This window comes from Pipra filicauda, unplaced genomic scaffold (assembly GCF_003945595.2).
Source record: "Pipra filicauda isolate LSUMZ 115617 unplaced genomic scaffold, ASM394559v2 scaffold137_size4652046_pilon, whole genome shotgun sequence".
Classification (NCBI taxonomy): Eukaryota; Metazoa; Chordata; class Aves; order Passeriformes; family Pipridae; genus Pipra; species Pipra filicauda.
This window is the reverse complement of record NW_024103851.1, coordinates 3,547,304-3,575,255: the sequence shown is the minus strand read 5'-3', so window position 1 is coordinate 3,575,255 and position 27,952 is coordinate 3,547,304. Positions and strand designations below refer to the sequence as shown.

Genomic DNA, 27,952 nt, shown 5'->3' with positions numbered 1-27,952 from the left:
TGGCTCCTATTCAGAAGTTCCACCGGAAGTGTCCTTCCAGTTTCAAGGGCCCTTTGTGATGTCAGATGCTGTTAGCCCCTTGTTAGTCACTGCCAGAGGAAAAAAAAAACCCTCAGCAACACACAACGAAATTTGGTCAGTTTGCTCAGCTGCTGTTGATGTCACCCCTTGCCCACTAAGAGTAAGTTACTGTAATAATCCTCCCCTTTTATTAATCATAACTTTGTAGAAAGCAAGAACTGGGTGACATCTTTATTGAAGAGGACTGGGTCAGCTTTAGTCAGCTTTGCTATAACATCTCTTGTGTGTCACATGAAAATAATTACCAGCTCTCACTTTCCATGTCGGACCAATCATCCCCTTTTTCCCCCTTATGAGGCTACAAGCCTCTGCCAATTTCAAACACCTGCTGAAGGTGTAATATATTTAGAGGTGAAAGAGACTATCTTTAACTGGAAGTTGGGATATTCCAGGGGATCCATATCATATGAGGCCACTTGCCATATAAACCATTAATGGTATTTATTATAGTAAAAGCATCATCTTCCATAGTATAACATATTAAAGTGCCTCAGATACAGGCTATCTCACACTCTGAATGTGATTTCAGCATTGGTATATTCCAGTATGTTTTTGCTGCTCTGCTTTTGTTTTGGATAACATAAAATGTTTGTCTCCTTGAACAACTATCTATATAAAAAAAGACAAATAAGCTAAATTTCAAGGGCATTTTTTTCATTGTTGATTTTTTGAAAGATATTTAATTAGTTATTTGCTAAGAAGTCAATGCCTTTTTGTTTGCTGACCTATTGCCTAAGACTGAAGAAGAGACAGACTCTACCCTTCACTTTTGCCTCCATATTTCAGTCATTTTCAGGACAAAAATACCTTCTTACTTCAAGAGAAGTGCAGTTGAGAAGAGGAATTTAGACAGTAAGGGAAGGTTATTTCATTAGGGCAAGCAATTTTTTCACACCAGGGAAGGAAATACAGGAGTTTGAGTTAGACAGTCTGTCATGTGTCTGTCTTCTAGTTGAGATGTTTTCACTGTCTGATACCTTCTCTTGCTGTAGAGACTTGAAAACTGTCATTAAAGTTACATATTAACATTCTCTTTGGAAAGTTAGTTGTTTGAGATTCATAAGTTTTTCACTGATAAACAGTCTCCTCAGGTGAAGTTATTCTTGTATTTTTTCCAAAACCTTTATGATTTTGTGCCCCTGCTTCAAAATCTCTTTTTTTAAAACAAAAACAAACCAAACAGGAAAAAACCCCAAAACCCCAAACAAACAAACAAACTTTGTAGTTTCATAAACAGAAGAAGTACCAGTTTGTTACTTTTTTGCAATACAGTACAAGGAGCTTCGCTCATTTTGTTTATTTACTGTGACCTTTTAAGGTTTTCCCCTGGGGCAAAATGCCACCTGCTGTATGACAGGTATTCTCTGTTGGAAGGTGTATTGCATTGGTCTCCATGGTACTAAGAAATCTGTAGCGCACTTGAGAAGAACTTAACGAAGTTTGGTCAGCATGTAAGATAGGTCACCTATACAGATCCACTGTCAACTAAGCACTCTGCATAAGTGATCTATATTATTATTATTATTATTATTACTTTGACACCAAACTTGCATTGCCTTTAGCAGTTTCCAGCAATGATTTAATATTATATTCTATGTTGTGTATTCAGATTGCAATACTGAGACATTGGAAGGTTCAGTGGAATTGAAATGATTTGCACTGTTCTAAGCAGTTCCCAATGTGCAATAGAAATTCTTACCTGTGTACCTGTTCTAAACTTAGGAAACTCTGAATTTTTAGGAATCAGATAGAGTGTAATGAAACTAAGTCTTTTTTTAATAGCTATAAAAATATTAAAATAATTTTTAATATTTCACTATATTTTGTAATATTTATAGGTAAATATTTAATTTATGTAATGCATTTTACACTTGAAAAAATGCATTTGATCTGGGTTTTGTTAACATAAATACATTATGGCAAACAACATCTGTAGTTATTGCTAAACTTGAAAGTAATCCATTATAAAACATGCATGCAGTCTCCCATTTTCCTTTTTACAGAAAAAAAACATGGAACAGAAATATTTATCATTCATGTTTGCTCTTTTTCCTTCATTACTGCTGACATAAAAATTCCAAATAGAATTTCACTTGATAAATTGGAGGTGTTCCATTTATGCCTGATTTATAAACTAGTTGGGACAGGAGGTATTTCTTTTTGCAATTAACATGTATTGATCATAGAGTTTCATTAATACTTTTAGCATTCCTCTGCATCTAATTTATATTCATTGAAATATCATGCTGTTCAATATTTCAGCAGAATCTATAATTTTAATGGGTTATCAAGAGCTTTAGTGGAAAAGGAAAATCATATCACTAAAGAACACCCATAAAATAAGATGATTTGGAGAAATACAAATTACTACAGATAAGCAACACTTAATCTGATGTCAACTGATCTGGCTTAATCTTCCAGTCCACTTAGGTTAGCCATAAGTTGCCATAATGTTTAAATTATCCACCTTTCTCAAGGCTGTCTGATTTATATTTAACATCATGATATTTGTCATATATACCATTTTGCCTGATTTTCTACTTCAGTCTGTCTTGAAATTCTGTGTGATTCTGTGAAATATGCTATAACCTTTAAAAAGAAGTTGACCATGTCAAGTTTGAACAGTGTTACTGGAAGAATGCAGGAAACTTGCACTGCTTCTGGCTGTAAGATACTGTATTTCGTGCATAAAGGGGATTTTGGTCCCCAAGCCATTAATCTGGCACCTTTCATGAACACTAAATTCACAGCCAAAAAAGTTTAGCCTAGGAAATATAGAATTCTGTATCCTTTTCAAATCTCAAGGAAAATATAGGCAGTTGGAAGTTAATTAGAAGCTTAAAATTTGGCTGGAATTACTTAATGTGCTTATTCATGAAATTCAATGTGCCTAGATTTGCTAACTTGCCCCATACAACCTCACTCCAGTATTTGCATTTTCACATGATAATACATTTGAATGTGTATTAGCATCACGCTGCAAAACATGCTGCTCTACCAAGCAACATTATAAACTTAAGTTATAAAAAATTTTATGTTGTGTAGTATTGGCTTGATTAAGTGAGTTTCTGTATGTTCATGTATGATTGCATCTACATATGTATATATATAGACATGAATAGGTGAGTATGATTTTTTATGTGTATGAAGCCAAGTGCTTCACTAGCCAATTTTTTGGAAATAACAGGAAGGAGGTAGACTTTTAAAGTGTTTCTATATGGATTGTCCTGTCAGTTTATGTTTTTTAAGCACAATTTCTCTGGCCTGTATATGCACCACAAATATCAACCTCATTCCCTCAGAACAAAGAGCAAGGGCAGATTTAGGCACTGTACATCTTCCTAATGGTTGTGACAGTAGGGCTGAGCATTGTAAACACTGCATTGTGGCATTCAAGTAGATGAATCCCACTGTTGATTTCTTAACTGCATTTAGTTATCTTATGCAGTTATAGATGACTGAGGCTTCCCTTTTTCACACCAAGTGCACCAGGCCATTTCAGCCGCTCTCAGTTCATATGGTGTCTTGCCAAATGTTTTCTTGACACTTTTCTTGTGAAAGCCTTCTTGCCAAGGGCTTTGCATCTTATTTCAGTTTCAGACTGTGACATTCATTTATTATATTTGAGGGAGTAACACTTGTGGAGTCTCATCTCCAGGGATTCCTCTTTGAAAGTAGGTTTCTGCTCTTCTAGAAACTAGTCTTTCTTTTTCTAGCACAAGGCAGAGATTGCACAATAGGAACGTCATTCTTATAATTGCTCACAAGGTGACCGAGGCTGTTATGACTCCTAACACCTCAGGGAGACAAGTGAACAGATCACTGGAAAGACTGGATGCTGGTCATCATCCCTCATGCCAGTCAAGAAGGGGTCAAAGTACTTCTGAGTTTACCACAGGCACTGATGCTAAGCATGGCTGTCACCATAGGTCTGTGAGATCCATCAGCTGTGGTCCCATTTCACATATTTCCATTTCAGTGGTTGTGTGCTTATTGCCATGAGATGTGGCAAGTTTGGTACTGTAGAATAGATTGATAACTCTTCTACCTGTCAAACTTATCTTTCAGGGCAGAGTTCTCCAACTCTCGTGCATTTATAATGCTTGCCAAGCTGAGTATCACTCCTGATTGGCATCTTTGTCCTTGGATATTTCCTCTTTATACTCAAGATTTAAAGTCTCTTCCAATGACAGCCCAGATTGCCAGTAATATAAATGTCATTGTAACCATTATCTCTGGTCTTTGTAGCTGTCTTTCAAAGTTTTTTTCCTAGGAGTCCTATTAGTCCTAACTAATTACAGGTCCCATTTTCAACCATCATTCTCTTGGAGTTCCTGAAGACTTCAATTAAAAAAATCCAGATTATTTTCCTCAGAAAATCACTGGGAAAGTTCTACTCAATATAGAGGAGAATTTTTGAAAATATCAAAAGTTCTCCATGCTCTGTTTTGGGACATGACTGAACTTTAAAGCACTATACCTCTTAAAGTTCCTAATAATTTCTGTTGGAGTATTATAACAAATGTTTTCTTGAAATACAAACTGTCTTACTTTTCTAGGAAGTTGCTGTTAATACCAAAGAAAGATTTGTGGATGTTCTGGCACACAGTATCTCTGATGAAACCCTGTTCACTTTTTACTATTCAGCTGCATGTAGCTACATGCCCTCAATTACCCTTTTCTTTAAAGCCCTCATGAGATCAGTCAAAAGTCCTTTTTTTGCCTGGATCACATTTCCCCCCAATATCTCTGGCAGCCACATTCAAAATTTGCCAGTAATTCAGTGCTCCCACAGCTTGACAGATTGATTAACAGATTGTTACCAGGCTTACTGCTTAACAAGCCAATTTTTTTTTAAAAAGAATTTGGGATGGCAGTTACCTTGTGATTTGAGCATGCTTAGCTGTTTCAGTTTTGGTTTTGCTTCAGATGTGTCCATTAGAAAATCTCGTTTACATTCACTCTATAAGCTTCTTTAGGCTCAACAGCTGCATCTTTGCTTGAAAACTGAGGCAACGCAATCAGATCATTGTTGGAGCCACACCTTAAGTCCTGTCTGACCCTTTCTACACAGCAGTAATTCTTGTTATTTTATTATTTGTATCGAACAAAGGACCTTTTCCTGTTTTCTTTAAGAAGTGTCAGGAAAGCCATTAAGTCTGTGTGACTCAATATAACTTCACACTTCTTGACCTCCAAAATGCAGTCCCGTTCATGCGTACTTAGTTCCTTTTCTATAAAAGCATCTCTACATAATCCTAGTTTTCTTCGTGTATCCTTGTCTGCCCTGTTAATCTAGAGCCTTTTTCAAATGACTTCTCGTATTTTACGAAATACAAGGTAAAAGAAAAGTAACATTTGAGTCTACTGAAGTCCTCAGAACTGGCAGAAAAGATTAAGGCATGAAAGCTGTTAGAACATTTTAAAATTTCTCAAACTGCAACAGAATAAAAAAAAATAAAAATCTGAATAAAACATTCAGTTTATGACATTTTCTATCTACTTCAACCATTTTTATTTTTTCTACATGTTCATACTATGAGTATTTGAGAATGCAATTTGAAAAGTGTTTTCAAACCCCATTTGTCAATTTCTGAATGATTGGCACTTCTGCTGGGACAAAAATTGAAGGTACTTTTTCTGTCTTTATTTCCCAGGGAAGATATAAAGGAAAACTTCCCTTTTCTATTAAGCTTCAGCTTAGCCAAGTCAACATTTTTTCTGGAAAAAAAAGTTGCATATGATGGAACATTTTCCATCCAAATAAATTCATTTAAATTTTATTATCCAGAACTGCATTACAATGCAGTGTCATATTAAGCCACTACCTTCTGTCACTTGGCTGTCCCTTTCATTTTACAAGATGCAAGTTCATTATATGCTGTAGTATTCTGATTCCAAGGGATTTAATCATACAAGCTAGGGTATAAAAAGTGTAGCAATTTGCCTTCTGCCAGGTCCCATCATTTTTTACTGTATCAAGTTAAAATTATATGGATGGATCAGCATTAGATGAAAGGTATCTGTGTGAATGGAGGAGGCTGATGAAAAGGAGGGTTTTTTTCTCTTAAAAGAACATGTACAAGTATGTCAGAAGCTGAAATGACTAATACTGGGATAGAGATAATGCCTTTGGGAGCATAAGCAAGGCCAAATTTCTGCCCACTTGCTGTCATTAAGTATCCCAGGCTAAAGGAACTTTCAACAAATTATCTTCTTCAGTCTTGCCTCCTTGACCAGTTCTTACTTGACAGTTACATCCTATTGATCTAACTTTCCATCACAGTTCTACCTGCATGGTATCCTTCTCAAAGCCTTTCTTCACAGCAAAGCTATAATGTTTAGAAGTTGTCATCCTTCACTTCTGAGCTATTTCCCTCTACTGGGGAAAAGATCATGCAGTCCTAGAATCATAGAATATGCTGAGTTGGAGAGGACCCAAAAGGATCATAGAATATGCTGAGTTGTAAGGGACTCATCAGGATCATCAAATCCAACTCCTGGCCCTGTACAGGACACCCCAAGAACCATTGAGTCCAACCCCTGGCTCTGCATAGGACAGCCCCAAAATCACACCGTCTGCCTGAGAGTATTGTCCAAACACTTCTTGAACTCTGTCAGGCTTGGTGCTGTGACCACTTCCCTGGGGACCCTGTTCCAGTGCCCAACTACCTTCTAGGTAAAGAATCTTTTCCTAATATCCAACATAAACCTCCTCTGACACAGCTTCATACTGTTCCCTTGAGTCCTATCACTGGTCACCAGAGAGCAGAGCTCAGCACCTGCCTCTCTGCTTCCACTGTAAGGAAGCTGTAGACCATGATGAAGTCTACCCTCTGTCTCCTCTTCTCCAGGCTGAACAAACCAAGCAACCTCAGCCTCATGCAAATTCCCCTCCAGAACTTTCACCATCTTTGTGGCCCATCTTTGGATACTTTCTAATAGTTTTATGTCTTTCTTGCACAGTGGTGCCCAACACTGCATACAGTACCTGAGGTGGGCCCACAACACAGGTGCAGAGTAGAGCGGGACAATCCCCTCCCTTGACTGGCTGGCAACGCTTTGCCTGATGCCCTCTAGGAAAAGGTTGGCCCTTCTGGCTGCCAGGGCACACCAATTATTTATGTTCAAGTTGCTATCAACCAGGACCCCAAGACTCCAGTGTCTCATTCCCCAGTCTGTATGTACATCCAAGGTTGCCCCATCCCAGATGCAGAATCTGGCACTTGTCTTCATGAAGCTTCCTATGGTTGGTGATTGCCCAGTCCTTGTAGTTTGTCAAGGCCTCTCTGCAAGGCCTCTCTGCCTTCAAGGGAGTCAACAGCTCCTCCCAGTTTACTATCATCACCAAACTTACTGTGTGTAACTTTGAGTCCTACATGCAAGTCATTTATGAAGAGCCTTGAGCCTATGATGGAGCCCTGTGGAATCCCACTAGTGACAGGTCACCAGTCTGGTGTTACCCCATTCACTGTTACCCTCTGTGCTTGACCTGTGAGACAATTGCTCACCCACCACATGATGTTTATCCAGCTGTGTGCTGGACATTTTGTCCAGAAGGATACTGTGAGAGACAGTATCATAAGGTTTACTGAGATCCAAAAAGATTACAAGTGGCTTACCTTGGTCAGCTCGGTGGGTAACCTGGTTTTTTTTATAGGACGTTAAGTTTAACACACTTTCTTCTCTTGAAGCCATGCTGGATGTGACCAATTACTTCAGGTGTTTTTCAACAACTCCCAGAATAATTTTCTCCATAATTTTACCAGGCACTGAAGTGAGACTTGACAGGCTTATAGTTACAAGGGCCATCCCTCTTGGCCTTCTTGAAAATTAGGGCATTTACCAGCTTGCAATTCACTGAGATGTCTCCAGATTTCCAAGACCACTGAAAAATCATTGAGAAATGTCTTGCGATGACATCAGCCATCTTTTTGAGTACCCTGGGATAAATACCATCAGGCCCCATAAACTATAAGGATCCAGTTAGTGAAGTGCATAATGCTCATTTTCATTTGTGATTGTAGAAGGATCAGACAGCTTCAAAACTGTCGTAGTAGCTTCCACAGATCTGATTTCTACCACTTGTATGCTTAATTTCACCTTTTGCTCTATAGACAAAAAAGTATGTGTATTTCAGTGAAATTTAAAATATGTTCATTCTTTTTATGCTCCACAGATCAAAAGTACAAAAGTTATATTATAGTGTGGAGTCAATATAACAAGATTCCTCTTTTTCAGACTTTCTCAATGGAAACTGGAAATCTTCTGAGAACAGTGGCTCAGCAGATAGTGTATTCTTCTTTTTACCATTGTTCAACTCGAAATAAAATTCATTTATAGCTCTGTCTTCTTGACAGACAGTAATTTGTATCTTGAAACTTAAGACCACTAACTCATAATTTGCAGAACTTGACCATTTCTGGTCAGGAAAGTTTCAAGTGTGAACTCACACAGAGACTGAATTATCTCTGTCCCCATGAGAAATAGTCCCTCCAGGTCATGGTTGAGGTCATTATTAGAATGTTTTCTAAAGGCTTGTCAGTATTCAGAGCATACTGTTTGCTTGTTCTTGGGGGATTTAACCCTGCAAATTGCTGAGTATTTCTGATAGATACTGAGCACCATCAGCTTTCATTAGGATTAAGATAAAATTGAGGACACTCAATCTGTCTTGAAAATGTTTAGTATTTCATAAGATTGAACCTTGACTGATTTTTTTTTCACTTTACAGTCCCTAAAGAATCTTAAATTTAATTACAAAAATTCTGCTGAAGCTCAGGCAGAATGGACACTAGTAAGTGCCAATGGTATTTGAAACTGTCTGTCAGTGGAGTATTGAATTGCTCAGTCTGGGTTTTAATAGTTTGTACTTTCTAAATGAGTACAAAAATATTATTTAAATCCTATGTAATGTAAAAGTAAGTAAAATGTACTTTTAATGCAAGACAGTACTTGTAGAAATTGTTGGATATCTCTTCTGTACTTAGGGGGGAAAAAAGACATTGGGCTTAGGAGCTCTTTTTAAAAGTCTAGTGAGGGCTTAACATTTTTCTATGCACTCCTTCAAATCAGAGATAACTAAATGATGAGATAAGTGGGTAGCTCTTTTTTTGTTGTTTTTAATTCAGTGAAGGCCTCCCAGCGCATATTCCTGTTGGAGTTGATGAATAGCTCCTTTGGGGTACTGTAAGCTCCACTCAATGTATTTATGGAATATCTTCCATTTACACAGACCACATTTTTCTTGATCGGCCCATAAGGATGAGGAGAGACAAAAGGAAGCTGTAGGCTTCTTTTCTTTTTTTTTCCCTTCTTGTCACTATTTTATGCTCTCAGATTCCATCTGACCTTAACCTTAGAAGATATCCTCCCAAACCCTAAAGCCATCCAGTTAAAGGGTCCATTAGCCATTACTCTTCCTTTTTAGATTAATCAGTTGCACTCTACTTACTTACTTACTGGGAATGAATGGTAAAAAAGGTCTGTTCTTCACCCAGCTCATGAAACAGCAGCATTTTTGATGGACTGTCTTTTTCAGCTATACCTTTAACACAGCCTCAAATGTTTCTTATATTTCCCTTACAGTGCCACTGGCAGCAGATCAGTCAGTGTACTGCAACAACATCCTTAGAGTTTTGCAGTATGTATCAGGTCATGTGAGTTGGCCCAAGGTTGCATACCTCCTCCATGGGCTTCTCTAGCTTTTTCAGACCTGCCTGATGGCTAAAATACAGTGACTGTAGCACTGTTGATGGGGGGAAATGAAAAGGAGATGAATTACAGACAATAACACATGCTTCCATCATGAACTCCTCTCCTATAAGTGAGTGGGAGGTGAATCTGATTCACACACTCCAAGCTAAATGGATTGAAAAGTTTTAGGTAAAGAAAAAATATTCCTCTGTATCAGCGTAGTGTATGCTGGGATGTTTCTGGTTTTGCCTTTTTACAGCAAAACTCATGCTTTATGTCTCAAAATCATTCTACCCTGAAATGATGATAGTTCCCAGTACTTAAATGCTGATGATGCTTGATGCTGTATTCTTCCTATGGCACATTACAGTTCTGGATGCTCATTATTATTCATCATCTTTCTTAATTGTGTTACATAGGGACTGTTTCATGGCCTGTGACATGTGGAGTAGATGTTCTGTGCACTGTTTATAATTAAACATCTAATTCATAGTAGCCTACAGTGCAAGGAATGGTTCACAGATGGTTCCAGATGGTCCTTTCCAGTTCTGTGTTCTCACATTTTTATTACAGTTAAAGGGTAGCACCAGCAAAAGGTAACTGGCAATCTCTGTAACTTCTCTTCTGTGGATTTAAAATGCTGTTTGATCTCCATTTCCTTTGAAAGAAATAAGGAAAAATATGTTACTTAAAATCAAATGCAGAAATGAAGAGTGAAATGCAAAGTTAAATTATTTTGCTGTAGTTAGTTAGAAGGTTCTCACAACTGTATTTTATAAATTTTGTGTTGAATGGCAGTGCAGCTACCAAACCAAGAGCTCACGAAATGTTTTCATCCCTCAAACAACATCTAAGAACATCTTGCCTCTTCTCTGTTATTAGTAGATCTAAAATGCCCATGTGTAGGAAAGCATCAAGACTTTCCAAAACTATACAGATGCTTATCTACATCTATGCCTTTATCTGTACTTATATCTTGCAAATAACTTGCATATGAAACACTTCATGCCTTGCAAAACAGACACATGACACTTTTGCTGCTGCGTAAATATTCCATGCTAATGTTCCCACATGCTTTACGTAACACACACATGCATTCTGACACAGGGGAATGAAGCAACCTGGTGGGGGCAGCTGCAGACCAAAGAGGTCACTGAAACGCAGAAGTGGGAGAACAACAGATCTGCTACAGGAAAGGTCCCAGACCTCCTCTGCAGCAAGTAACTCATGAAGAATTACCACAGTAATCCATTCCACTGAGTGTACAGCTTGTCCATGTCAGACAGGCACACACACAAAATATACCCTAGTTAGCAAGGCCGGGGTAGTACTGAAGAGCTCGTTTTACACATAGTCTGTAACACTGAGTTTCATGCTCCTTCAGTTATTAGTTATGGGGATAAGGATTCAATTAAGCCGATATATGTTTGAAAGTTCCCACTTAGGGAAGTGCATGTGTCTATGTTTCTGTGATTGTGTCGGTGACTGTGGCTCTTTGTACTAGAACTGTGGGCGAATAAAACTCTAAATCCAGAATTAGGGAGACACAGGGTAGACTTTGAATTCAGACCATAATCTTGTAGTTCAGGTTCATCCCTGTTGTAAGAGTTTGTGTGGCTCTGGATGAGTGGTAGTGCTTATCAGTGTCTGTACAAGCAATTGCATAACTAAGACTGACACAAGAGAGTGAGATGGCAATAGGACTAGTCTTGCCCTTTTGCTGAATCAAAATTTCTTTTCAATTGAAAGACTCTGTAGTGTCACTCTAGCATATTTTAAAACAAGATTTTTTTTTTTTAAATTCTGTTTTCTAAAAATTCTGGCTGTGGGCCAGCACTTGGAAGGAAAATCTCTAGTTGGTGAATAAAAGTCAGCCAATCTTTGAACTAGACCAGGATCTCAAAGCTGAGAAGGAGAGGGTAAATCATGAGACAGTTGTCTCCTGACACTGCAGCAATTTATGGGAAATGAGAGGCTGCAGTGCTTTTAATATTAACCGATTTTTACCTGAAGAGTAAGTATTCTGGACCAAATCTGTGCCCCAGACCTGTTCCTTAAGGCATTCGAGAAAAGATAGATTTGGTTTGTTATGTATAAACCCATTTTTGGTGTTTCAGCCTGAAGGGGTATTCAGCTGGAGGTAAAACACTGGATTTAATTCTCCATTTGAATAAGTAATGGGGAAAGAAGCTTAATCTGATATCTTTTTTCATCATGGTTTTCATACATTTGACTTTTTTGTTTTCTCTTCAGTCTGTTGAAGTCCCAAGAGTGACCTTGACAAGTGATTTCTCTCACTTCTTCTCAGTGTGAATAATCCAAATTTTTTCTGTGCTTATGGATTTCCTTGAGACTAAAAAGCTTGAAATAGCAGCTTTTATCTTAAAATGTTTAAACTTGATTGAGTCACAATAAGTCTCTAGCTGTCTGGATATGTAGATAGATATCTGTTCTTGGCACCTATATGGCCTTCACTGATATAGTCTTCAAGCATCTGGAAATCCTAGCAGGGTTTTAGTCCCACTACCCCTGGTGATGGAAAACTAAAATGTGGCACACAGGGAGGCGGCCTGTCCAGAGGCTCCTGGGAGGTCCAAGTGCAAGTTCACAGCAGCATCCACTAGATCAAGCCTATCTTCTCACCGTATTATCAGAGCAGTTGTGGGAAAAAAGGAAAAAGAGCCTTCTTTATCATATGTTAACACACTTTCAGGCTAAATTTGCCCCTTCATAAGAGTCATAATGGTTTAAAAATAAGTTTAAACATGGAGAATGTTGTTTTAAAAAATACACTTATACAAACAAATCAAATGGATAGCTAAGGGCAAGTTCTCTTACCAAGCTGTAATAAAAGCAGACTGATTAAGACTCAGGGACTTCAATAAACCAGTTCTGGATTTGTGGTGGAACTTGAAGAAGCGAGTGAGCCAGCAGAGTCAACACTAGTGAGCATCTGTAATGACAAAAAGTGACAATCCTTCACCTGCTATCACTGAAAGAAACTTCTTGATCATTTCAGATGAGACATTTTTCTGGTTGGCCCATCAGAAAATGCCATATTTTCCTTCAGGATTGATGTACACCATCAATTAAATTGATGTTCATATATACAGTGAATCCAGGAGTGTAACTGATATGTAATCTAATGTAACCCATCCCACACTTTACAGAGTTTGTAAAAGAAATGTGAACACAGCAGCGTAGAGAAGAAGGCAGTGGTTTGCTGAGGCTATCAGCTTACAGGTTCTGCTATGGCTGGCTTCACCTGAAGCTTTTTTAGTCCTTAAAATTGACTTACCCATCTAGACCTTTTGCTTCTGCAGTGTGAAATGGGAATAAGGATGTACTTATCCAGAACCAAGAATCACAGAACCATTTGATTTGGAAGGGAACTTTGGAGGTCACTGTCCAAATTCCTGTGCAGAATAAGGCCAACTTGAAGCCATACCTGGCTTCAGGGTTGGATCAGGGGGCCCAGGGATGTCACCGTTTCTGCCTGGTGTGTGAGACCTCATGCATCAGATTATGGGCTAGGGAGAGGGGGCAGAGGGACCCCTTGGGGCAGGGTCTTCTGAACATTATTTCCTGATGCAGGTATTAGAGGGATGCTTCTGGCTTTCTGAACATCACAGGAGGCCAAGGCTTGACACGGCAGGTGGGTGGGATGTGGGGTCTTCACTCCAGAAAGCCCTTGGTTGTCTCCTCACCATGCAGGATACATGCCAAGCCTAACAGAGGGGTAGGACACGACAGAGTAGCAAGAGGACAGAAGCCAGCGTGCCATAACTCTTGCAGGAGCAGCTGTGGCTTCCCTGTGTGTCCATCCCTGCATCTACTGTAGGCTGGGAAAGGGCAGCAGTAGATTGAACGAGGAATCTCACAATCCCCAGGTATAACACAGGGTACAGAATAGCCTTATTGCTCCCCTGCCTTGGGGAAGAATTTGGTGAGTGTAGTGAAACAGGAAAGTAAAAAGAGAAGCTTCTGCAGATGAACTGCGGTCGCTGCTCTCCAGCAAGCCTGTGACCTGCGCCCTGGCCACCGCTGTTCTGCTTGCACCCTCCTCTGCATGCGAGCGAGCTAATCCCGCGGAACGGGAGCCCGCAGCCGGAGCGGTAATTAGCCGCGAGCGCTCATTAGTGTAACTCCCGCGCTTGGTTGGTGTTTGGGCGCCCTCTCCTGGTGCGGACCGGCCGTGCGGGGGGCAGTGTCCAACGTCAGGGAAGAGAAAGGGGAAGGGAGACTACCTTTATCCTACGCCTTGCTGCCTGTATGTAAAAATCCTGTACCGCCTGTAGGACGTTGCTGAGCACTCAAAACTTGGTCTGGTCAAGTTTCCCAGACGCCCTCCTTTCCCCCTTCCCCACCCACTAAAATTCTTCCCTTTTGCTTCCCTTTCCTGTGTTTTTTAGTGTCTGTGAGAAAGGTTGAATTGTCTTGCATTTTTTATGTCACTGGCTTCTCTGATGGTCTATAGAGACAGGCATTAACACAGGTTTGCCCCTTAGTCTTGTTCTGTCCCTGTCATAGTTTTGAACTATCATCTCTTCCAAACACCTGAGCCTGTGTTGCTGCAGACAGGCCCTGGACCAGTTAATCTGAGGAACTTAATGCTGGTTGCATACTGGCATATATGAAAGATTCTTCAAGAACAGCCTTATAATTGATTGTATGCATCTTACTGTTTTGACATCATGACGCATAACTTAAAAAGGCACGGTAGCTAGAGTAATGATCTTGCAGTGAAAGTAATTATCCTGCAGAACAGTCTGGATATAAGTATAATTTTCATTCATTTAAGTAACTTCTGCTACATTCAATGAGCTATAATCCAGTGTAGACTTTTTTCTTCCTTCAATCTGTTCCACAAGGAATTCTTCAGCTTCTTATAAGGGATGAACTCCAGCAAAATAGGAACTGCATGAACAACCACAGTCATTTGCCACAGGGACCAGCAAAGACTAAAAGCATGAGAAAAAAGGAGCAACTTCTACATAGCTGTGAAAAAGTACCTGGGCTGCCAGAAAAGGGAATTGCTCTGTTATTGGACGCGGATTGCTGTCACATGTGCAGGAGGTTCAAGGAAGCTGGGTTGAATGAGGCAGGAGCATTCTTCAGAGTCAGAGAAGACCCTTGTTCTGCACTGAGATCAAATGTTTAACATCCTGTCTGCTACTATCTGTAGCCTGCCCTCAGCTTTGTTTCTCTCACCCAAAGATCCAGGGAGAAGTCAGTAATTGTGTAAGGCTGGAGATGCCATGTGGTATGCAAGGGAGTGGGAAAAAAAGCAAACCTTTGGCTTACAGGCCACAGAGTTGACATAGACTGAGGTTGTGGGCCAGCCACAATTGTCTTGGGACTGCTGTTCTCTTCTGCTGGCACGTCATCTGCCTGCAACAATATGCTGACTGAGCCTGCTTGTCTGTTGTAGCACTTATCCTACCACTCCTTTGCCCTGTAGAGAATTTCTGTATTTCAATTGTAGATCATAGCAGCTAGACTTTTTCTGTTCCTCTTCACTCAAGGTAGGAACAGAAGCAAGAGATTTTCTTGTGAGCACAGATACCATCCTAGGATGTGGGAATGGGCTCCTCAGATTTCTTTTTGCTTTTACCAACCTGTGAATCTTTCTTTCATATTCGTGAAGTCCATGTCAGCACTTCAAGCTTTGGTTGTGGTATGATAGCACAGAAGAGTGTCACACAGACAGCCTGCCTCTCTGCAGAATCTGACTACACAATGCGTGTTGCAGTGCTGTGGGTAGTACCCCACATATCCTAGTAGCCTGCAGAAGGTAGAAGTAGTATGTATTCATAGAAAAGAGAGTAAGGAGAAGTTAGAGATGAACGTGTTTTATTCAGTGAACTCTCTGCAAACACAGACTTCAGAAGAAGCTTCCTTTGAGAAGGGTTCCAAAGTGCTTGTGGAACTGGCATGAGCAGATAGCAACCAAGATGCCTATGGGTAAAAATGTGTATCAAAATAAAAATAAAAAGAACAGCTTAGAATTAAACTTTGGCTTCTCTTTCTGTGCTTCCTCAGGAAAGGATATAGACTAGCAGCAAAATGTTCTCAGCAGCAGCAAAAACTCTGGTGCTGTCAAAAAGATCTGACATGCGTTAAACTTCTGCAGATGCAAACTGAAGTCATGTCAGATGTGATCACTGAAGGAACTGTGTGCCCTGAAATTTCACAAGAAGACATTCCCCGCAGCTCTCTGAATGCCCATTGGGACACAAGGTTCTACTTACAGTCTAAAATATGGGGAGGAGGAGTCATAAGCATTCTTCTTTCAAAAGTAATTTTCTTGTCATTGTGGCGAATGTGGATAGTTATATTGACAGCATGAGACGAAGAGGTGTAACAGTGCATGTGGCCCCTTGAAGGACCTGTGGGAATAGCTGGTGCTGCTGTATAACAAATAAGTATCCAAATACTGGAAATTAGCTGAGAGCTATGATTCCCAGCTGAGAGTTATGATTCCCAGCCCAAAAGGAACAGAGAAGACTAGAGGCACATCTTTTCAAGGGATAGACTTTCAGAAGGGTCGAGGGACTAAGAGGCTGTTGCTAAGTGAAAGAGTTTTTATTCCCTCCTAGATTAATTTTAAAGTGCATTTCTGTCCAGCTTGCTCAAAAAATGTTTATCACACAGCTATGGCTTTTGTTGTCCTTGGCTAATAGAAAGCAAAACCAACCTCAACTGTGTACTCAAAAAGAAAATTGTACTTAATGCACATTTTCCCTCATCATCATTCTGCTGTTCTCTAACCTGCTTTGGAGGAGGATTATCTGGAGGTGACCTTAGATAATGAATGTCATTGTCTTTTGAATGCTTGACCTCCCTACTAGGGTTAGCCAGAGGGTTGCAGTGGTGCTTTTCATGGTACTGCATGAACAGGACTGCAATCACTAAACTTATTTTATTCATTTCAGGATACAGAAAGTAGATCACAACAACTTCAAGTCATTAGTGTAATGTTTGACACATTTTCTGTTTCACTTTCATAGATGTTGCTTATTCCAACACTTGTGACTGAATTTGCATTAAAGGCAAACTTGGAAGAGGTACAGATTTTACCTGGAAAATTCAAAAAAATCTACATCACTACAGATAAACCCATTCCTTCTGGCATTTTGCTACTTCCACATAAAATTTATTCCAGAGAATTCCAGCAGAAAATTTAAATCAAAACTTACTGAAATAAATGAAAATTATCATTCAGATCTCAGTATTTCTGTCTGAGTGTTGGTAAGGTTGTGAAAGGGAATTGTTTATATGAGCTGTTTCCTCCATTGCTAGTAAAACTTTGTCTGCTGATAGTTGCCACTATTGCTTGATACTCAGCTGGGTGTGGGAGGCAGGTGTGGGCAGGAGAATGCAAATGTGTCCAAGGTGCTCTTCTCACACACTCTTACCTTTTAGAGCTGCTGTTACCTGTTTTATAACAGCAAATCTAGATCTCGGCAAAGCTCAGTGTTACATTATGTTTCTGCTAAAATAAGGATGAACTCCCTCCTCTCTGCTGAATTGTACTTCACTGTCCTCATCACATATGATCCCCTCAAGCTGCAGTGTGAGGCCAGTTTTCACCTCTTGCTTCACACTGCTGGCTAGCTGGGATGCCACTTGGACACCACACAGGCAGCTGGGACAGCCATGTCCACTGTCTGTGGTTGAAAGCCTAACCCCATTGTGACATTTCTTTCTGACTTGAGACATATTTGGTCTGTTCTCAGGTGAATATTCTGGCTTGGCACTGTGGCTGTGACCATCAAGCCGGGGAATAGTTTTCTATGTGTCATTCCTCACAGAATGCTTTTCCTTTGCTGTTTAACAGAACTGTAAATACACTATTGTACTTACGTATTTATGACATTCTGAACATCAATGCCCATATTCATACATTCAGCAGCATAAACGCTGAAGAAGCCAGTCCTGCTCAGTGGTGCACTCAAAGATCCAGTTGGATCCAGTACACATCTTTACTAGCACTTTGTGCTGTGTTTAAGGGAGTGAGGTTACCGCAGCCTTTCTCAGCTGTCTCATTGCCCCATGAATGTTTTGAGCAACTGATACACCTCGTTGGCTGTTCATTTAGTAACTTGAACTGGTGATATTCTTCGCCTTGCACATCATGATTTAATATGCATAAGCATTGACACTGTATAATTGTTTATTAGTTTTGGCTTCTCTTTGAATTTTAGAGTAGAAATCATGTTCTAAGAAATAGGCTTTTAGGTCAAATTCTCTCTTGCTTTTCCCATAGTCTGTCATTTCGTGAACTTGAATCAGTTTTTTTCATTTGTGTTCTTTGGAACTATCATGTCTTTTATCTAACCATATATCCCAGGCCATAATAAAACTTGCCTTGCCTTTTGCTAACCTTTTGCAATACCTTTAATACTACGTTTTTCTTAAACTGCTGAAATCATCATATTTCTCCTTCTGACACTACAAGGTTCTGTTAGTTCTTTTCTTTCTCAAATGCCGAGATTGTGGGGCTTTAAATGTTATTTACTTACTCCATCCTTATAAAACTGTGGATTTTAATTAGTGCAAAGCTAGAGGGGGGAAATATATGTCTGGGATAATTTTCATACTCTGTGGAATGAAAAAGAATGGACTTTATTGAATGGGCTTTATTTTTAGTTGATGTAGATCTGTTTATTGACTAGCTAAGCATACAACTTCTCTTGAAGTTGAATTATTTTCCATATCGGTTGCAGTTAAAGACTAAAAAAATAAGTTTGTAAAATACATTTTTCAGTTGGAAAGCAGTAAATTTATATAAATAAGGTATTGTGCTGTAACAATAAACCCTGTCAAAATTCTCTATATCAATACAGTATTTGTGTTCCATTTAGGAGCAAAAGGTGGCTGCAGTGTTGTTGAGAGATGTTGGAATAGATAAATCACTGCCCTTTCTGCAATAAGTACCTGTTCTTCTGAGAGATTTATAAACAAGAAGGTAGCTTGATCAAAAAAATATTTTAAAATAAATAGACAGAATTCTTGGTGGCTGGATTGTTTGTCTCTGTGTGTCTCAAGGCAACATAAAAATTACTTTTTACAGGAATATTTTCGGTAAGATACAGAACATTCCTCTGTGTCTTACTGCAGTTGAAGACACCCACAGAGGTTAGTAAAAATTGCCATCATCTTCAAAGTGGTGTATTTGCTTCAGCTTTCCTCCCCATCATACCAGAGTGCGCTATATTCTGCAGCAGGCAAAGGATGCCAGCCATTACCTTGCAAACAGTTCAAGCATGGACTGCACAGGTGACCTCATTCACATGCTCATGGGATGTGAGCACAGGCCAGGGAACAGAGGATTGGGCACTTGTCCCCCTGTGACAAAGTACCCCAGCAGTAGTTGTTGAGGCTGGAGTCAGCATACTCCTGCAGGAGTGAGCTACGGGCATAAGGAGCACGCTGAAGCAAGGAGATACCTGAAGTAGTAAAAAAAAAAATGCTGTTGTAAATCAACTCTTTCTACTTGGTTTCGATTCCTGGGTAGGTGGTGTCTATTCAACCAGATTGAAGTTCAGCATATGTTTCTGTATTACACAGAAAAACCATCTATGTCTTTCAATATGATCAACCTAAAAACTCTTCTGTAAACTGAGTCATTAGCTATTGTAAATCCATCACTTCCCTCTTTCCTCAGGGATCACTGAGACTGATTTTGGGAGTGTTTAGGGAAAGAATAATACTGACTTAGCAGACTTTATTTTATATACCTTATAATTACTGTGAATGTAGATAATTTTTTTCTCTAAGCAAATTCATCAATGAGTTTTTTTAACGTGTCTGCAGCAGGTCAGTCAGATATATGAATGCTCTGTTTGACATTGGGCATATGGCACAGAGATGTTGTTCTTCCTCTTCAGTAATATGTGCAACAAGTCCAGTGCTGTGGCTGGACTGCAAGAAGGGTTTTATGAATCTGCAAATATTTTTGGTGTTGGGCTTCATCTGTATTATCAGGCTGAATTTTTATAGAAGCCCTTAGTCAATGGAATTTCTTTTGGCAGAAGGATCATTACAATTATTGATTTGCATCTCTTTGTGAGACTTTTTTTTTCCATATCATATAGATCTGAGGGTTGTGCTGGTTAGCCTCACTGTACATGATCTATAACATCCACAGCAAGAATCTTTTTAACTAATATCAAAGCTGAGCAAGTATTTATCCTAACATCCGAGATACAGCTGTGTTTCTGACCTAGAGGACCATTGTTTCATTAGGCCTGATTAACTACAGCATTATTCAGTTTTGCTCTGTGTGGATTTATATCAGTGTACAGCTTCAGTAATATGATAAATTAAAACCAGTGCGCCAAAACCTGATTCAGCTGAAGTCAATAGCAGCAGTGCTGCTGACCTCACGTAGCAGAATGACCTGTTTGAAAGCAGTTGTAACATCCTTCTATCTCAACTTCCTCATGGCTTTTTATGACTGAAAGTGGAAAGAAGCCAGAATTTTTTTGTTTGTTTTAGCTTATTGTGTGCTCTCAGCAGCATGCGATTGTGCTGCTTTTGCAAAACACAGTATATATGTTACAGTCTCCAGTTCAAAGGATGCAGCTCTGCTGCCGTTGTCTGTTTAGTTATTGTTTGCCCTGCATTTGCTAGGCCTCCAAAAAGATCTGATTTACTGCCTTACTGTTACCCAACTGAAGGACATTTTTGTGGCTTTAACTGTTTCATGTATCCTTAAGAATGGTTTTAATTTCATTTTTAAAGCATAATTGATCAAATAAAGGATTATTTGCTGCCCACGTGCTTGACCCTTATTTAATGAACAGGAGCTTTTCTTTCTCTGTGAACCATTTACTCTTCTTGAGCTTGCTATCTAGGTTTTCACACTTTAAAGTCTTTTTCTGATGATGTAACATTCACTGTGCCATTTGATAGTGGGGGTTTAACACCATTTACCTCAGTGCGGCTCTAACAGTTTTACCAGCTGAGGATTTGGCCCTGATCTCTGCTGCATTAATTCACACAGGGTCCCTTCCAGCATCTCTGGTCAAGGTTAAATCAGCTTTACACAGCAGTCAGAGAAAACATTGTTGATTCATTCTATATGGTACATATGAGCCTTGATATTTTTCCTGTCTGTTTTGAGATGTCTATGTCAAGTGCCAAGCAGCTATCTAAACACTGAATATCTCCTTGTAATAGAGTTACATGGTTCCCTTAAAATCATGTTTGAATTCCAAGTTTTAAGTCAGTAACATGAATCAGCCATACCACAGTGCCCATGGTGACAAATGAAAGGCAAAGGCGACAGATATGTGACACAGTTCTTGAGATTACTTTGCTTCTTACATGTGTTATAACCTCTCTCTCATGGTCTTTACTCTTTTCTCGTGTGAAAGTGCTGTGTATGTACAGGGAGAAGCGCCATCACATGAAGAAATGTCACTAAGTACATGTGAGGAGCCTTCTCTGTGAGGAAATGTATATAAACTGTCACATAAAATCCGGTTCTCCTGCTCTAGTTTTTTCCAGTTGTAGTGAAATTTTACTAGATTGATAACTCCAGCCTTGTTGGAATAAAATATCTGCCCCTCCAAAAATTCAGGAGTGCTGTGCCTCATACAGACTATATCATATTTATTTAAGGAATAAGCACTCAGCTTAAATGTATTTTTTATAGCTTCTGGAAAACTGTAGCTTATGTTGGACACCTTTATTAACTTACTTTGAACCTCTTGTCACTGATTTAATAGCATAAAAATTCCATTCTAATATCATGGTACCTATACTTACAGTGTTCACACCATGTCATGTATATCATCTTCGGAGGCATCCACTGAATATGGGAAAATCAGATAACTCCAGCTGTTGTTATTACTTTTAACCCAGTGAGCTTTTGGGAATTATTCCTGCTGTTTCTTACATTGTAATAGTGCAACGCATAGTTTTGTATAACATCTCAATTTTGTTATAATTAATATAGAGTCCATAATCTAGCAAAAGAAAGTTTTGATCTGATATATGAAAGAGTAAGGAGGAGTGGAGAAAGAATGTTAAAAATTTCAGAGATTTTGATATTCTTTGGCAATGGCAGTTGTAGATCTGTTCTACACAAATTAATCCTGCATGAAAATGTGATTGGCCTTATGCATACCCTAGCTTCACTTGAAATGGATGTCCATCTAACTCCCATTGGTAGATTCATGACAAGGAAATATTTGGATATGCTGCTAAACCAGTTTTGCAACCACAACCTGGGTTAAGATCTGGATTTACTTTCCAGTTTTCCATATGAGAAACTTTATAGGGGACACCTGCTTCCATACAAGCGACATTCAAGTTCTGCTGGGTTTATATGAAAAACAAAACATTCAGTACTTCACCCGGGATGCGTCAGGAGGTTGTGCTTTCATGTTCTATTGCACAGTAGGAATGATAATACAGCCACATCATTTTGAATGCTGTTGCTTCATTTTCCACCTGCCTTAAATCTACTTTGCTGTGCACCAGTGTCTCAGTAAATGTCAATTCCCAGGAGCCGCATCTGCCAGTTTCCTGCCATAACCACCAAACCACACATGAAGGATTCTTCCCAGTACATGATGTATTCATTTGGCCTTGGGAACCCAGCCCTGTTGTGCCTGATCATCTTTAGACAAAGTCCCTCAAGGTGCTAAGAGACAAAGAAATTTGTAATGAAGAAAACTATATGGTGTCCCTCTGTTTAAATCTCATGGGCAGATCAGGGGTATATTGTTCCTATGCAGAGCAGCAAGGGAAAAAATCATTTTCTTTGCTGTTGCAAATGGAGAGATCATGACACTGGAAGAGCAGGACAGAAAAACCTCAGATAAGACTCTTTTTAAACATCTTTAGCTAACAGCGTAAGGGTTTTTTTCCTTTGACAACCCATCATTTTTACATTGCCAAATTCCAACTCAGACTGATTACAGTGGTTTCAAAATGCTGTATCCATACCTCTGCATGGGCACTTGACCCTTGAAAGGGGAAGCTATGTTATGTGGCCTCCATGTTTCCCTGATTACAGGTTTCAGGCAGGAGGATGGGTAGTTCTATGAGGCTGAGGAGTCATAGCTGATCCTGAAAGAACCAAATCAGTAGCAGGAAAGATTTTGTATGGCCAGTGTAGATGCGGGCAGTTTCTGTACCAGCCTTGTATATGGGGTATCCACTAGTTGAAAGGTTTTGTACTGACAGTAGTTTTTTTCTCTGTGTCTTAATAACAATTTTCTGCCTGCAGCTGTTTGCATTGCAGAATGCCTATGTTAATGCCACTTAATCTGAAACAAAGAAATCTGAATAATGAAAGTGATTGGGACTTCTGGAAGGAATGATAGTTTTAGGATAATTTCACACGTTCAATGTGTTTGCTGCTTGATATTTTATTTCCATAGCAAACATCCATTTTTCCATTTTACCGTGCAACAAAGCATGAGGTAAATTTGTTCTGTGAATCTGAATACCCTCAGTTCACAAGTTCCTGAACTTTAGTTGCTAGGAGTATCAAAGTCTGAGCCAAGCTGAAGGGCAGCCCATTTCTGTAACGGTCAGAGTAAAACCCTTGATCTCAAACATCTTCACTTATCCAAGAATCAAACTCTGGCCCAAGCTTCACAGCTTTAGCCTGATCTCTCACAGTGATACTAACATTCCACTTTTATCCAGAGGGTGCTACCAAGAAACCACTTGTAATATCATTAATCGCAAGATGTGCTTGTAAGTGTAAGAGAAGCTTAGTGTTGCTTGGTGTTCCTCACCTCAGCTCCTGGCAGAGTTTGCATGGCTGGTTCATAGCAAAGAAGGGACATGCTGCACTAGCTTGCTGCTGAGCAAAGAAAGTGGTTAACCTCGCGTATGTCTGCACTTCTGTCTCTCTACAATGTGCTCGTTGTTGAACTGGACAGCTATCGTGGAAAGACTGCTGATTCTCTTCCCATGTTCTTTAACTGTAGTCACATGTGGCCAAGCTAAACCCCCGCAGTGCAACTGTTTTTTCCTATTTACACATGTTACTAAGAAACATCAGCTAAGGATATGTTATTACAAGTTTGTGAATGACCCTATTCTTGGCACAGGGCCAAGCCAAACATTTTATTTCATTTAAAAAAGCAAAATGTGATAAAGTCAGTAGTTATGATTGACAAGCAGAGGTGGAGTGCTACTATGAAACAGAGAGACGGGAAATTCCAATGATCCTAATTAATAGGCATAGTCATTAATTCCATCAGTGGAATTATAAAACAGAAATGTCATTCTGTCTTAAGAGCAGTTAGGCCAGGAAAGGTTACAGGAGACAAACTGTAAAACAAAGACTGATTCATTGATCAAGGCACCTTGATATGACAAAGATGATTTTTTAAAAATCTTATTTTTGTTAGATTCATTAAGATTCAAGTCTATAACAAAAAAGTAAGGGGGAAACTAAAAAACAGAAATATGATTTAAGTAGCAAGGGTAAAAAATGAAGGGTAAAAAATCAAGAGACAGTTCTATGAAATAAACAAAGTAGAATCTAAAAAACTTTTAATTATCTCTAAGCTCAACACAGAATGCTTTCTCTTTGTCACATGAGTACTATTGTAACCCATTTGTCACTCCTCCCTTTCATCTGTTTATATATACAAGAAGGAATATGTCATTTTCTCTTTAATGGTCTTGTTAGAACATATAAACCAGAACATTCTAGTAACAAAATTACCCTCTTTTTGTGGTTATTTTCTGAGGAGGGATAGTAATTCAGAAATTACTTTTTCCCCCTCTTTGTACTGGTTATATCATTGCGGACTCAAAGTGCTGGCATGAGGCACACTGACTGCACTTGGAGTAGAATTTGGAGGGGATGTTACTGGAACACTCACTTGCACCATTCTGCTTGAGAGTTTGTCAGTGTTTCAATTGCAAACTGTTCCTTGCACAGATTTATAATTAGGTCATAAAAGTTCCCTCCCAGCTAAAATTTGTACTTCTTTTAAGTTTTATGACACAAGCACAAAATAAAAGTTGGGATTTTTTCATGGAATATATTTCATCATAAGCCATAAAGATTTATGCACTTAAATCTCATTCTTGTTTGGAAGAGTTACACATCAAACTCCATGTGCATGCATCAGCATAGAGTTATAGAGGCAAATCATCACCTGGTTGTCCCTAACCTCAGTGAAGCCCACAGAACAACACTGATTAACACCAGCCAATCTGGCTCATGGTTGGTGTTCTTCATTTGCTGGCTGTGGCCAAATTGTTTTTGTCAGCTCTTTGATCAACGCACTTGCAACAAACGTGGGTAGAGCCCCTCCCAAATCTTTGTTCGCGAAGCCTAGCCATGATGATGATGATCAATATAATTTCAGTATGATTTCTAAACTGATGGTAAAGGAGAGGGAGGCTCCATTTCAATGTACCTTGTAAATCTGGAGTAAGGACAAAACATAACAGATATTAGAGAATGAAATACAGGTTTTTTTCATCTATCAGAACTAACAGCCTGAATCGAAAATAAGTGGGGCCCATGATGCCCATTGGCCTCATTGTGTCTTGTCAAAAACTATAGAAAGCAACAGCTGGAAAAGCATCCAGAATATCCACAGCCCCGTTTCACAGGATGATCTCCACTGTTATGCCAGATACAAGGTTTTATCACAAACCATTTATTTGTTTATGAGTTATATTTCATTCCAGACATAAGAACTGACGTACTATTTTCATGTCTGTTACTATTCGTGGGAAAAACTGTGCTTCAGTTCATGAGCACCATTCACCAACATTGTATAGGGCTGGCTGCTAGAGAAGCATATGGGCCATTGTATCAAAGGTTCACTTCCTTCCTGAAGATTTAGCAGACCTATCAGTGATTTGTTTCTTTCCCAAGAGTACTGACTGTTCTTCCTCAGTTACTGTGGATTCTTGGAAGATCTTACCATTCGTCCGAAAGCCAGATCTTCAGGTAGTTGTGGTGAAAGCTGTGGGCTAGACAATTAAAGGATAGTGCAGTTGAAATGGTGCCAAATCCATTCTAAGTGCAGGCTTTTTGCAAAACCACCACAAAAATACTTAGGCTGTCATTTCACGTTATACTTTTTCTAATAACACTGCTGCTATTTTACCAATCTAGTTTTCAGGGATTTAGTTCTCTTTTGTAGACACAGCCACACTGTATTTCCTTAGCCAATAACTAGGGCTATGTGAAATACTCTCTCTCAAATCCCAAACCACCAGGCACTGTCCTGGTTTCAGTTTTCTTTATGCAGTGAAAATTCAGACTAGGAGGGTCTGTTGAGAAAAGGGTTTGTTAAGGTTCACAAACCTTGCAAACAAACTTTGGGCCTATTTTGATTAACTCTGTTTCTAATGGGTGGAGGCATGTTTGAAAATCAGGTTGAAGATGGCTCCTCCTGATGCATTTCCCAGGTCTTTGGCTAAGCCAACCAGACAAACCAAGCCTCCACTTAGACACTGCTTCTGAACAAAATTTGTAGTGCAGTCTGGCACTCTTTACCTCTCAGGTGGTTAACCTATGTTGGAGCATAACAGTGAAAGAGCCATTTCAAATTATTTTGAAACATGCCTCATTCTCAGTACAGGCATGGAACTAGCTAACAAGAGCTGCATGGATATAGTGTTCAGACTTCTTGGTCTTCATCCAAGGGTAGTCATAGCTCAAGGTCTTAAGTTACTGTTAGCTATATATTCAGAACAGAATGACAATTTTAACTCCTAAATAAGGTGATTAAAAAGAAAGCACCCCTCACCCTCATTTTTAACTCTCTGAAACAGCTCTCACCACTACAGCATTAAATGTGCAAGCGTGTATATGCATGATGGAGACACTTTTGCTTTTGTTTTTTGTCTTTCCTGATGTTGTATTCCTGAAACACTGTTTTATCACCAGATGAAAGTGTTGGAAGTGAAATATTGCCGTGTGGCTTACATTAGTGATAGTAATAGTCTGCTCCAAAATTACCCACCCAAAATGCCTTTGAATTTGTTTGATTGAATTGACCCGACAAGGTCTTGGACATGGCTAATTTTTGTTCTCTGGCAGTTTGTCTTCATTAGGATCCTGCAGAAGCAGCATTCTGCTGGAATACTGTCATTTCACAGTATGAAGTGCTTAAGGTTGGTAGATTTGTTGCCTCACATTTAATAAGTATTGAGTTTTTCGTGATTTTGGTTTTTTTTCTGTTTTCTCGATATGCATTCTAGCTCCAAAACTGGGGTTCCTCATACCATCTCCTACTAAATGGGAAGCTAAAATAGGCAGACTGTACTCTTTGTGTGGGAGAGGCACTAAATCAAGCATAGGTTGTGGTACTGTTGAAGCTAATTCTGGCTAGCAAATATGAATGAGACTGAGTAATGCTGCAATCTATCATATCTCACCCAGGGCAGTGTGACAGCACTTGCAAGGCATCCCATGTAAAAATAAAACATATCTTAAAAAGTGTTAGAAACTGGTATAAGGTGACCTGCTTGGTTTGAAACATGGAGTTATCAAAGAAACCAGCCCTCTGTCAGTTCAGGTGTACCCATGAAGTAGCAGTCCATAGTGCATGTGCTGTGGGTTTCTAAAGTGCCCATTCAAAATATTTTCATCTCTTTCTTTCCCAATACTTTAGTTTATCTATATATTTAGATGTCCAGCTTTCCATTCTTGATGTTCTATTCAAGATTACTTCACTATATTGAGTAAGGGAAGTAAAAAATTTTTTTCCTCTGTGGCTAAGAGACTGAGCTATTTCCATCTTAGTGAATGGAAGCAGAAAGAAAGGGAAGATGCATTTAAGAAGGAAGTAGGGGATTTGATGTACATTTGTTTAACACCAAGCATCACAAATTTACCTGAAGATTGGGACATACACTAAACATAAAAGAAACACATCCAAAATTATCAAAAGAAATCTTTTTGTCCTTTTTTAATCTGCCATAGTCACTGCCACAAGATGTTCTTGAGATTAAGAAGAAAATCTCAAATTTTCTGGAGAAAGGGACAATGCTTCAGATGGAAGAATGATGAGAAGACTACAGGAACCAACAGAAGAAAAAAGAAAGTGATAGTGGATGAGATGGATGAACTTAGTGCTGGCTTGAAAAGGAAAACAGAATTAGAATATACCTGAGCAGGGGAAGGAAGAGAGGGAGGGAGGGAGAGGTGTACTAAAGAGGAGTCTAA

The 27,952-nt window shown here is 39.2% G+C and overlaps 2 long non-coding RNA genes across 2 annotated transcripts; both read left to right on the top strand.

Annotated features, from left to right (window-relative positions):
- Nucleotides 1–160: 160 nt before the first annotated feature.
- On the top strand, nt 161–27,952 carry LOC120322626. The gene is made up of 3 exons (XR_005562437.1): nt 161–181; nt 26,825–26,898; nt 27,710–27,952. It is a non-coding gene; the product is annotated as an uncharacterized LOC120322626 (long non-coding RNA).
- On the top strand, nt 15,895–18,790 carry LOC113983156. The gene is made up of 3 exons (XR_003539009.2): nt 15,895–16,017; nt 16,788–16,844; nt 18,645–18,790. It is a non-coding gene; the product is annotated as an uncharacterized LOC113983156 (long non-coding RNA).